The sequence below is a fragment of the Engystomops pustulosus genome, unplaced genomic scaffold (assembly GCF_040894005.1).
Source record: "Engystomops pustulosus unplaced genomic scaffold, aEngPut4.maternal MAT_SCAFFOLD_852, whole genome shotgun sequence".
Classification (NCBI taxonomy): Eukaryota; Metazoa; Chordata; class Amphibia; order Anura; family Leptodactylidae; genus Engystomops; species Engystomops pustulosus.
Window position 1 is genome coordinate 1 of NW_027285731.1, and position 11,492 is coordinate 11,492.

Consider the following 11,492-nt stretch of genomic DNA (forward strand, 5'->3'; position numbering starts at 1 on the left):
GGAGCATGAACAGGTTAATAATTTGTGTGTGTGTTTTTACTTTATATGTCCCCTATGAGGTCATAATAGACCCCTCGGAGACATTTTCACTTTGTTTTTTTTCTTTCACAAGTTTTTCCCCTGTAACTAAGGCATCTATAAGAGCCTCAGTTACAGGGGAAATGCCCACCTGTCACTGGGGACTCTGATCAGAGCTGTACTGGGTCTATTTAGTGACCGCTCAGTCTATTGGACCAGCGGCGGCGCCGGCTCAGCTCCTTTGCATCGCGCTCATTCAGCACGATGCACAGAGGAGCGGAGAAGCGGTAATGAACTGAGTCTTGCTCCTGCGATTAGCATGGGAGCAGCAGAAAACTGCAGTGACGTCTAAAGACGTTGCTGCAGACTCCGGACCTGCACGCGCTGACGTGGGTGCAGATCCGAAACGAGTTAAGATTTTCTGGTAATATTCTGAAGCCGTTTTTTTTCATCCTAGCGGACACAGCCATATATACTAATTCCTTGTGTGCTTCCCATAGCGCCTCCGAGAGGGGAGAGTGCCCTTCTCTCTCATTGAAAGCGTGGATGGCGGCCCTAATCTGCTCCCAAAATGTAGGATCCTTGATCAGTGATACATTTAACTGCCATCTACAAATTTTAGTGAGCAGCAATGAGCGTGTGAGGGCTACAGAGTCCGGAGCATGGTCCGACCATGAGTGCAATGTCTGCTGAACCAAGGCTATAATATTACCAAAAAAGTAATCAATGCGGGTGTGACAACTGTGGGAATGTGAAAAAAATTAGAAAGAACATTCGCCTGGGTGATCGATTCTCCAAAGATCGTATAGGGAGTGTAACCTAATAAGCTTACGAAATTCCCTAGCTACTCGCTCTTGTGTCGCATAGATAGGTGATCCATTGTTGTCAAGAAGATCATATTAAAATCTCCACCTATCAACAAGGCTGCTGGAGGGAGTGTCTGCAACTTGCGTAAAACCCTTCGCAGGAAGGGGATTTGGGCCGTATTAGGTGCATAGATATTACATAGTATAATCAGGTTTCCTCTCAGTGTCCCTTCTAAAATGATATAACTCCCCTGTGGGTCCAAGTGCGGGATAGAGACTATCACAGGATATGTATTGATGAGAATGCTTAGGTCATGCTTACCCACCACAGTATGAATTTGAAAACAGCACCAACCGTTACTTGCCGGAGGCAATCTTCCACATTCACAGCTCCGAGAAGAAGGGGAGAGCATAAGGTTAGGGAAGACAAAGACAAAATATTGACACAGACAAACATACAGGGGCACATTTACTTACCCGTCCGGAGGAGTTTCCGAAAATGCATTGTTCAACGACAATGCACTGTGCCGTGATTCACTAAGATTGTGTGCCCGATATCCTGTATGTGTCACTTCCACGCTCAGGTCCGCAGGAGTTCACGATCTTCTTCCTGGTGTATGTAAGTGCATTGCTTGCAACACAATTTTAATCTTGAATTTGGGGGTCAGTCCGACTCATTTCTGTTGCATGAAAGCTGGTGTCATGGCGCGAAAATCCAATCGCGTGCAACACAATCCCCTTCTAAATACCTGTCCCAACTGCGCAAATCCCGAATGCCATGAACTCTCCGACGGAAATGCGATCTGCGGACCCTTAGTAAATAAGCCCCACAGAGCCATAGGCTCCCAGTCTTGGGGAATCTTTCCAGGGGCCAATCGTCCTATAACGTACTAACAGTGTCCCATAAAGAAAAAAACTACACTGACCCAGTTCCCCTAAGGATGAGGAGTATACCATTAGCCGACAAGATCAGAGGTAACCATCTGCCCCCCCCCCTCCGACAATAAGGCATATTATGAAGAGGAAACCTCCATCAGTGCTAAACCACCACTATATAGTTATAGCAACATGAAACCTGACAGGAAAGGAAGAAATAATGCAGTATTAGTTATATAGCATGAACAATGACAATTTTACTCAGCAAGTCTATTAAAACTCTGTAAGGGAGCCTATCCCCGACACAATGGGTGGAGGGAATGTGTTTCATGTATTTTTGGAAATTGAATGCTGACCACATCCATTACAAATGTAATGAGAAGTGGGTGAAGAAAAAAAATAAAACATCAAAGTAGAATTTGTCATATAATCCTTGTGTAATACAAAGGTACACTTATTTAATGGGGTCAATGACATTTAAATAATTGTTTTAAAAGTAGGGAAGACAAAAATAGGTTAGAGTCAAAAATATGTATCTGATGATGTGGGTGAGGTAGATGAAAGAACAAACACTTTTTTCTTCTGAAATATATATGTAGAATGTTATAAATATAGCTGAAACATTATCTTCTTTGATGTATTTTAGAAATGTATAGAAATTTTAGAAATGTAGAATGTTAAGTTATTATTGATATGCTTCTGTCGTAAAATTACAATTGTATGTGTAACATATGACTTCCATTAGTTGAAATTGGGTTGTTTTGATATAAAGCCCATATATTCCGGCAAGCCCTGTTCAGAATTTGTAGGACAGTTTCAGAACTTATTGCAACAAATCAGTGATCCTCAATCACCAGGCCGTATTACAAGACTGGGCTGTAGAACACCCAACCCTGGACTGCGAATGTTCTCTTCTCAGTTCTCTTCTTTGGCTGTTAATCATTTTGTGGCCGAGAATAAAACTGAGAAGAAGACTGCTGTGGGGCATTAGACAAAGGTGAATATCTGATTTTTTTTACACAGTCACTTGTCACTTTCACTTTGTCACTTTCTTGTAGATGCTTTTACATGTATATGGGTGATAGTTTGTTAACGGGGCCAGATTTACACTGTTCGTCACCAACAATCCCCACAGTGGGGATTGTTGGTGATGAACAGTGTAAATCTGGCCCCGTTAGCAAACTATCACCCATATGTCACCCATATACATGTAAAAGAATCTGCAAGACCTGAAGTTTGTATGCTATAGGCCATGGATTGTAGGATCAAGTAAGAGAAGGTCATGCAGTGCTGCATGGATAAAAAGGAGCTCATGGGTTTACAGGCCAAAGAAAGCATAAATTATGGGGTATAATCCATGTGGCAAACTTTAAAGGGAAATCATTACAGCTGATTGATCCAGCACTTGAATTAAAAATGTTTCTTCTTTTTATTCAATCATCATAAAAATTTTTTACAGCATACAGTGGTATCCATAGACTCTTCATCATGGCTATCGTATACTACAAATTGTTTCACATTTAAAATAAACCGAAACCAGTGGGAAGCTGTGTATGTCACAATAGGAAGAAAAAACACATCCACTAGTTGCAATAATATAATGTTACAAATGATATTTCTCTAATATATATAGAATAAATCATCTTTTTTGTTCAGACCCATAGGAAATCATGTTTTTAACTCAAAAATCCAAAATCCAATGCCGTAACAAGTAAAGGAATTGATTTGTCTGTTGTGAACTTCAACAAAATGTCTAGCAGCTCCTGATATGCCAGTACTTTTTTTCTCAATATCGGATATGTGCTCTGCTATTCTTGTTTTCATTTTACGAATGGTGCTGCTGACATGACATATTTTTTATCGCAGCATGTGCACTCTATAACATAACCAATATAGCAGGTATCACAATTGATAAACGACTTGATATTAAATATTTTTTCTTTATTATCAAAAGTTTTTTTCTTTAATGTATACTGGCATATGTTACACCTACTACCTCCACATGCATGAAAACCCTTTGTGGACAACCAAGTGTTCATTCCCAAATAATTGCTGTCACTATAATAGCTAGGAGACAGGATGGATCCCAAAGAATTACCTCTCCCAGCCACACATTGGAAGCCTTAACTAAGATTGTCTCTGAGAATATTATCTTTGTTTAACATGGGAATATAATTGTGTAGAGAAAACCAAATTAACAGAATGATCCTTAATTTTCTTTTGTTTTCTTAAAAAATGTTTTTGTGTTTTATCTTTTGTACAAGATTTTGCCCATTTCAACATCCAACTTTATAGCCTCTCTTTTTTAGGTTTTCATCTATTTTTCACATTATTTCTGGAAGACATCATTACTTGTACAATTTCTCCTAGCTCTTATGTACTCTCCTATGGGTATGGCTTTATTGTATTTGATGGGTGGCAACTGCTGGCATCCAAATATTACCTGCTATGGGTTTTGTATAGGTAGATGTCTCTACTTTGTCAATATCTTTGTTCACATATAGTGTTATATCCAAAAAATGTACTTTATCAAAAAAAAACACCTCTCATGTAAACCACAAATTGTAGTGGTTCTGATTGATGTATTTCAAAAAAATTTCAAAAGTAGAAGCATCTCCTCTCCACACTAATAACACATCGTCTTTGAGTCTACTATAATGGACAATGTAATAAAAAAAAGGAGTAGTAGAGGTGTATATGAAATTCTTCTCCCACCATAACCTCACAAGGTTTGCCATAGAGGGGGAGAACTTCGACCCCATAGGGGCGCCTTCAATTTTTAAGAAATATTCATCATTGAACAAAAAGTAATTGTGCTTTAACAAATAATCTATTGCCAAGAGAAGGAATTCTTTTTTGTTATTATAATAAACATATATTTTATCAAGTGAAAGCGTACATATTCTAGTGCGATGTTATGTGGTATGCCTGAATATAAGGAGACCACATCACTTGTGGCCCACTTATTGTCAGGCTGCCAGTAATAAGTTATGGGGTGATGGCTAGTAAAAAATGGGTACATTGGAGCGCAGGTTGGCAAGGAGAGGACATGTTAAAAGTGGGGGACATGGAGCTTTGGGACAGAAAAAGAAGGGGGCTTGATTATGCAGGATGGAAGAAAAGAGGCACCTTTTGGTGCAGGTTTGAGAAAGAGGGGGCTGGTGACCAGGAATGATAAAGGGGGACTTGCAGATGCTGGCTGGAGAAGCATGGAGAGAAACATAGAAGTGTAGGCCTGCTAGCTGCTTGTGAAACTGTGGGGGATATAGACAGCACTGGAAACTGCAGAGGTGGGCATTAACCCATTTCTTTTAAAGACCACAAGTGTTGTGCACGATAGAAGGATTTTGCCTTGATTATGAAACCTAGTAACCTCTTTCCACTTGCACTGCTGCAAATGTATGTTTTTTGGAAAACACAGCAAGTACATAGTTTTTATGAAGAACCTGTATTGCGTTCTGCTTGTGGTAAAAACACCATCAAGTTTTCTTTAACCCTTTAGGAATTTATATTGTTTGTGGGAGAGAGGCATCTTGTCTGCCTACTATATTTACCAAAATGGTACACTGTCAAGTCAAAAGTTGTTTTAATACAAATTCTATAATAATCATTCATTTTTAGGAATGCAGAATATAGTTACAATGATGGTTATGTAAAATCAACACAGCTTGTTATTCATCATTCTGTAGTGAACTTAAGGGTTTACAGGTGAGCAGCTCATACCCTGTGTAATTGACCGCCATCCTAAATACTATAAACTGGATGTAAATCTGCACAGTAACACACACACTATCACTGCTGATAAGGCATCATTCTTAATTGATTCGAACGAAGTGGAATTCGGTCCAAAATTAATGGAAAATTCGATTTGTCACAAATCCGAAGTTTACGCTGATTTGTGGAAACAAAGTTTCTTTAGCTAAATGGCTGCAAGCACAACGTGTTACATGGGGAAGAGAACTCTGGGAAGGAGAAAGGAACACCCTCAATGACATCTGCAGACCTGTAAGCCAATCAGTGAATGGCAGGCTTATGTGATGTCACACAGCCCTATAAAAACTGTCAGCTATTTGCAATCTCGCCATTTCACACTGCATGTGCTGTCTGTAGCGTCGAGCTGCTTCTACTGTACTGTGCTGTAGCGATTTCTGCTCCAATCCCAGGGTGTGCGTTTAGGGGGTTCTGTATACATCAAATAGCAGTTCTTTTTTGTTACTGAAGCCACTAGGAAGAAATCTGTTTAATATCCACACAGCTGCTGTAGTGATTTATGCTCCTCTCCCAAGGTGTCTGTTGTGGGGTATCTGGATAAAGCAAATTCCCATACTTTTGTGTTGCTAAAGTTGAGAGCAAGAAATACGTGTCAAATCCACAAAGTTTATACAGTGATTTTCGCTCCAATTACAGGGTGTCTGTTGTGGGGTATCTGGATAACTCAAATTCCCATACTTTTCTGTTGCTAAAGTTGAGAGCAAGAAATATGTGTCAAATCCACAAAGTTTATACAGTGATTTTCGGCGGTGTGGCAGCTTTTTGTTAAGACTCTGGTGTCTTAACAAAAAGCTGCCACACCGCCGAAAATCACTGCCGAGCATTTGTATATGTAGAATCTGCAGGCAGAAAGTGAAGCGTGGCCAGGGAGCTACCGCTGGCACCACGGCCCTGCTTCAACACATGCAGCGTCACCATCTATTGGTCTGGGAGAAACGTGGAACAGATGTGGTGGTCCATCCTGCCGTTGCAGCAACAGCAGCAGCATCTAGTAGCACACATGCCATTTCAGCCAGTCAGAGACTCCACCTCTGCCGAAGTGAGCTGTTTGTCTTTGACATCATCTCCCGGTCCAGATGCTCCTGCTCCTCGCTATGCATGGCGGCAGCAGTCATTGAGCGAGGCGATTAAAAGGAGACAACTGTATGAGTCCAGCCATTCTGCAGCAGCTGACCGTGCTCTTGTCTAAGTTGTTGGTACTGCAGTCTCTCCCTCTCCAAGTCGTGGACTCTGCACCCTTCAGATAACTTATGGCTTGTGCCAAACTGAGGTGGAGAGTTCCAAGCCGCAATTTTATTTCCAAAAAGGCAGTGCCAGCCCTTCACAAATATGTAAAACAGAAGGTGGGCCAGTCCTTGAGCTTATCGTGTGGAGCTGTAACTACGGTAAGGGCCAGTACATTTCCTTTACGGCCCACTGGGTGAATGTGCCACACCAACTTGAACAAGAGACGCCACTTTCTCCTCCACGTTGTTAAACTACTGCTCCTGCGCCAGTGCATGGCACAGGGGTGTCACGCAGTTATACACCTGGTTTGCCTGGGCGAACAAAGTCACATAGGGGAGGAAATGCTCCGCGTCATGCAACAAGAAATGAATCTGTGACTTTCTCCCCGACAACTGAAAATCGTAACCATGGTGACAGACAATGGGAGGAACATGGTGTCCGCACTGCACCGAGGAGGGATGCCCCATGCCCCCTGAATGGCGCACATGTTCAATTTGGTTGTCAACAGGTTCCTCAAGTCTTCCACCCATCTGCAAGACATTCTAACAATGGCCAAGAAACTGTGCACGCACTTCAGCCATTCTTACAAAGCCAAGCACACCTTCCTCGAGTTGCAGTGTCAGAATGGCCCGCCTCAACATAGTCTGATATGCAATGTTTCCACCCGTTGGAATTACAGCCTCCATATGTTAGACTGCCTGTATGAACAGAGAAAAACCATTATTGATTTTTTGATGAGGCAAGCGGACTGGAGTACTTCCCTGTGTAACTTTGATGTCATCCACTGGCAGCTCATGTGTGACAACTGCCATTTGCTCAGGCCCTTTGAAGAGGCCACGTTATTTGTCAGTAGCCAGGACTGCGGGATGAATAATGTCATTCCACTGCTTCATGTCCTGGAACTGATGCTGCAAAATCTTTCTGTTCAGGGCACTGGAGAAGTGGAGACTACATCTCATGGCCTGAACTGGTGGGGGCTGAAACTGGAGGAGGAGGAGGAGGACAATGGAGCACAAGCATAGTCTGGTGAAATGGTTTTTCCACTCATGTTACAAGAGAGAAGGAGCAGGAACATATGGAGGAGGTAGAGTATGAGGCAGAGGACCCAGAAGCACCATGGCAGTGTACAGTGGAGATGGAGGCTGGGAGCCCCTCAGAGTCACAGATGGTATCATTGTGCCACTCTGTGGCTTACCAGGTTGCTGCAACCTCCACATTGTATCATTGTGCCACTCTGTGGGCTCCTGCTGCTCCTGCTGACGCCACCTCCACACTATATCATTTTGCCACTCTGTGGCTTACAAGGTTGCCGCAACCTCCACACTGTATCATTGTGCCACTCTGTGGGCTCCTCCTGCTGCTGCTGACACCACCTCCACACTGTATTATTGTGCCACTCTGTGGCTTACAAGGTTGCCGCAACCTCCACACTGTATCATTGTGCCACTCTGTGGGCTCCTCCTGCTGCTGCTGACGCCACCTCCACACTGTATTATTGTGCCACTCTGTCGCTCACCAGGTTGTCGCCACCTCCACACTGTATCATTGTGCCACTCCATGGGCTGCTGCTGCTGACACCACCTCCACACTATATCATTGTGCCACTCTGTGGCTTACCAGGTTGCCGCCACCTCCATACTATATCATTGTGCCACTCTGTGGGCTCCTGCTGCTGCTGCTGACGCCACCTCCACACTGTATCATTGTTCCACTCTGTGGCTTACCAGGTTGCCGCCACCTCCACATTGTATCATTGTGCCACTCTGTGGCTTACCAGGTTGCCACCACCTCCACACTGTATCATTGTGCCACTCTGTGGGCTCCTGCTTCTGCTGACGCCACCTCCACACTGTATCATTGTGCCACTCTGTGGGCTCCTGCGGCTGCTGCTGCTGATGCTACCTTCACAGTGTATCATTGTGCCACTCTGTGGCTTAACAGGTTACCACCACCTCAACACTGTATCATTGTGCCACTCTGTGGCTTCCCAGGTTTCTGCCAAAGTGATTGCATCATCATCTCCTGCAGAGAAAAACTCTCCTGCTACAAGAAGTGGGGAAGCAAGAGCTTAAGGAGCCATAGAGGGGGCAGAGCTTCATTATTATAATGTTGTATCTGTTTTATCAGCTATCCATAGCCTTATCCTCCAGCTTAATCATTTTGGAATCTTGCAACTCTATGTCCGGGGCAGGGGCATGTGAATGGACCACAGAAACCCAGCTAGGAGAGTTATCATAAAGCATGAGTGACTGCACCCTGCACTTAAAAAGCAAATAGGGTCTTCATAGTTTGGCATCCCAGCTTCAGTTTCACCTTTTCTGCTTTGAGAAGGAGTATCCTTGGCAATCTGGTTAACATGAAATTCAGTGTGCTGTAATATATACATTATATCTGTTCTATTTGCAATGATTATATTAATGTTGCCATAATCTAAATACTGATATCAGAATAAAAACTCAATATAGCCCGTATTTTATAAAAACAATCTCTGTATAATTGCTTCTTCATACCTCAGAATCTGAATGATGAAATAACAAATGTCATACACCCTAGTCAATTCAATTTATTTGATCTTGTGCTGTACAACACATGATTTAATGATCCTTTGGTAACATAATTTAAAGGCTAGTTATTTAAATATTTTGGCTGTAGGGTATTTTGTGAAATCTGAGACTGATACTAACGTAAAAGGTTGATGCTACATGAGTATACATTTTAGCAAGTCGCCTTTAGGTGGAGGGAGCGTTTAGTACTATTTGTACTATTCCAGTTATCCCAGGTGTGGTCACAAATACTGATTGGTGAAATGTTTTAAGTAAATGTTTTCATCTTGCTAAGAATTTAAGTCCTATTCCAGATGAACAAGTGACACTGACCGGTTACACGTACAACTGAAACAAGGTAAGGGATGTGGGCAAAGCCTTATCTTACCTTTGCATGCAAAGTGCTGAACATTTGTACATTTTCTGTTAATCCTGCACATTAATTTTATGAAACAAAATGTTTGTAAAAAATAATATTGCTGTAAGGATTTAAATATTTAGAATAGAAATGAAATTTCAACTTAATTTTCAACTTTAAATATGACTTGACTTCTTTTTGCAGAGTCTTTTGCCACAAACTACTAAGCAATATGTAATGTAATAATTGAGAATTTTGGGGGGATAAGAGGCATGGTCTGCCTGTCATTTATTCATTTATTTTTTTGTGCTTTTTTTGGCTACGATGTTAACAGAAATCTGTGGTCAGGGCTGTGACTAGACATACATGGTCTATATTAAAATTTTCATATGTTTATATGAGGTAATCTGATCTAGGTAGCGTCATAGATAGACACTGAGAAATATCAATTAATATGAAGATGGAAAAATAGGTATATGCATAAATAAAAAATAGAGATAGCTGAAAATATATGAAAAGATTTTTCGCTGCAGTACTTGTTTTTCATTTTTTTTCTTATTTAAGCATTTTTGTGGCATTTAAATTATTGGAGCTCAGAGAAGAGAAAATCAATCAACTGCCCTTGGTGGCTTGTCAGTTCAAGGACATTTTCTAACCGTGTAATAAACTCTTTCCAATTTATATAGGATTTAGTTTTTTATATGGACTGAATATTTTGATCATATTAATATTACAATTATTACAATTTCGTAAATGTAGATGTCTCTGTTTCTTTTACAGGGGTGAGCAAACAGTATGAGGGCAATTAACTTCTTGCTGGGGGCCGTTACCCTGGCTATCTGCATCAATGCATGTCTTTCACAAAGTAAGTGGTTCATATGGATTATCTATATTTTTTATTGTTGTCTCTGAAACAATTACTGACAGTAGTTCCCGTGTAATGTCTCAGCTTTAAATATTTATCATAACTTTGACAATGAGGTTACTTATTAGTACATCATAAATATGAGTATTATAGACTAATATTATGGAATTATGATATTTTCATGTTGTACAATATTGTATTAATAGTTTTTCTTTTTACTTTGTTTTTCAGACTTTACTTCATGTGAGTATTGAAAATGTGTCTGCCTATAAACTAATGGTTAAAAATCCAATTTTTTAAAATATACTACAATTTGTTTTACAGTATATATAAATTTCTTTGAGGCAACCACATAAAGTGGTTTTTATACCACTGAACTAACAGCCTAAGGTAATATGGTTTATAGCATTCCCCGTTTGTGTTAAAACTGCCTGTATCTCCAGCTCTGCAGCACTCACAACCACAATCCTGATTGGATTTGAAAGATGAGGTTCTCATCTGTGCTATGATACCATGTACTATTGGTAGCTACTGTAGAGCTACAGCCACAAAAAGTGAGGCATCTCAGGATACAGTGACACTTTTAAGCTCGTTTATATATGCATTTTCAGTGTTTAAATGGCTAGATAAAACATAAAAGAGGGAATCCTAAAATAATATGTCAGTGGCTTAGGAGATGGGTATGTTTGTGTTGACAAACTCAAAAAACTTCTATAAAAAAGATTGGATTTAAAAAGAAAATGATATTTCATATCTAACTTAGGGTGCTGTATGTTTAGTGGTGTAATAGCTGATGACAGGTGCTCTTTAACCATAGATAGTGGCATTAAGAAGGATGATTTTCTAAAAAGAGCAAGAAGACTAGAATAAATACTCACAGTATAGCAAAAGTCACTGAAAAGCTGTTCTGGATGATGGTGTGTTCAAGTTTTCTGATCTATGGTGACCTGTAGCTAATTGCACGTTTACTAATAGCTAATATACTGTGATTAATTCTTTAATATATCAAATTTATTATAAAGGTACAA

General features: G+C 40.6%; 1 long non-coding RNA gene across 1 annotated transcript; it reads left to right on the forward strand.

The window, feature by feature from the left end:
* The first annotated feature begins 9,433 nt into the window (after positions 1-9,433).
* LOC140112551 (uncharacterized) lies at positions 9,434-10,464 on the forward strand. Its single transcript, XR_011852695.1, has 3 exons — positions 9,434-9,477; positions 9,556-9,599; positions 10,380-10,464. It is a non-coding gene; the product is annotated as an uncharacterized lncRNA (long non-coding RNA).
* The last annotated feature ends 1,028 nt before the right edge of the window (positions 10,465-11,492 follow it).